The sequence below is a fragment of the Arachis stenosperma genome, chromosome 9 (assembly GCF_014773155.1).
Source record: "Arachis stenosperma cultivar V10309 chromosome 9, arast.V10309.gnm1.PFL2, whole genome shotgun sequence".
Taxonomy (NCBI): Eukaryota; Viridiplantae; Streptophyta; class Magnoliopsida; order Fabales; family Fabaceae; genus Arachis; species Arachis stenosperma.
Window position 1 is genome coordinate 153,593,823 of NC_080385.1, and position 1,920 is coordinate 153,595,742.

Here is a 1,920-nt window from a genome sequence, read left to right on the forward strand (position 1 = left end):
TCATCCTAACTCGTGGGGGTTTGTGAGAGCTTTCGAGATTTTGATGGATTTCCTTAATCGTCCTCCGTCTCTTAGGCTCTTTTTCTCGTTATTCCAGGCTAAAGGGGTTGGTCATGGGCTATGGGTTTAATCTGAGCAGTTATCCTCGTCTTGCTATCTTTGGTCTTTATAAATCTTCTTTTAAAGATTTTAAGACCATGTTTGTTAAGGTTAGGAGCGTGCCCAAGGAGTTTCCCTTCTATCTAAACGAGTACCTTGTGGAGAAATTCTCTTTGTCGTGGTGTCCTGAGCCGATGCAAGTTTTGGATGTGGATGATAGGTCGGTTAATGACCAGATTGTAATGGAGTTTTTGTTTGAGATGTTGGGTTCGAAAGGGCTGTTGTTCGTATCTGAGATGTTGAAATGGGATACCGATAGGCAAGCTGTTCTGAATTACCTAGGTAATTTAGTTTTTGTTGCTTTGTTGTTGTATTTCGTTTGGTTTGTTTTCATGTTGCCGGTTTTTGTGCAGGTGACAAGGCTCCTACTATCACTACTGCCGGGCTGAAGTCGTTTTTTAATCAACGGAAAAAAGGGGAGAAAGAAGGATCAACTACGAATGTCGAGAAGGGTCCTGTATTTCAACCTGATCCGACCTATAAGCCGAAGCGAAAAAGGGGTCATGTGAAAGGGAAAATTGTTGAGACTTTTTTGGAGAAAGGGGATTCGTCTATGGAGCTTCAGATGGTGGAATCGGCATATGAGTCTCAAAAAAGGTTGCACAGTTATCTGAGGGACATGCATACTCGGTCTCTGTGGGGTAAACTATATCCCTTTTCTGTTATGACTGATGAGCTTTGCTGCTTTCCTGATGACATGAAGATGATTAATGAAGTCGGACATGTTGGGACGAATCGTTTCTTGTAGGTGAGGAATTAAATTTGCTTTGTTGTTTGTAATTTATGCTATTTGACTCTCTGTCTTTGTTGTAGGTGATTGGTGCGCGGATTGTGGCTGTCGGAAGGGCCCAAGAACTTGCTTTCAAGAAGGAGCGCAAGGTCGCCTTGGATGTTGCCGAGTTATCCTCGGCTGTACAAGAGAAAGAGAAAACCATTTTTGAGTTGTCTTCCTCTCTGAGTTTGAAGGAGACGGAGCTTGTTGAGGAGAGACGTCTTTAACTTACTTCTGCTGAACAAGTTAAGACTATTAAGGATGAGAATGATCGTTTGGAGTCGAGGATTAAGGAGTTGGAGAATGAGGTTTACGACGCCTTTGCGCAAGGCTTTGATCGAGCCGTGTCTCAGGTGAAGGTGTTATTTCCTGAGTCTGATGTTACAAAGCTGGATGCAACTAAGGTGGTTGTCAATGACCAGCTTATGGATGATGAGGCTGCTACTGGAGATGATAGTGAGGAGTCCAGCATTGGTGACAAGGCAGACTAGGCCTTTTCATTTATGTTTCGTTTTGTAAACTTATGTATGGCTCTTTGGCCTTGGACATGTGTTTAGCTCTGTTTATTTTGCATTTTGGATATTCCTGAATATTATGCTCGGCTTATGTTTGTTGGTTTCCGAGTATGAAGCTTGGTTTGTTTTGACTATTAGCTTTTTTATTATAAGATATGTTAGCTATCAGGATTATGATAACCCAAATGGTTTATTTGCAATAGTAATGACTTTTGTACAATGATTTGTGGCGTCCGGTCTCGTTAAAACCCTCTTCGAGTAAAACCCATGTAGTTTGGAAAAAACCTTCGAAGGGGGAAAAAGAGCACCTTCATCCACGTATTTACAGTATGTATTATGATTGATATTCCCTTAGTGAGGAAACATTCCATGTTCCTAGAACTTGATCTCCTCTTAGGGTTTCTAGTTTATAAGCCCCCTTGCCGAGATTCTTAAATACTCGGAGCAGTCCCTCCCAATTTGCTGCTAATTTTC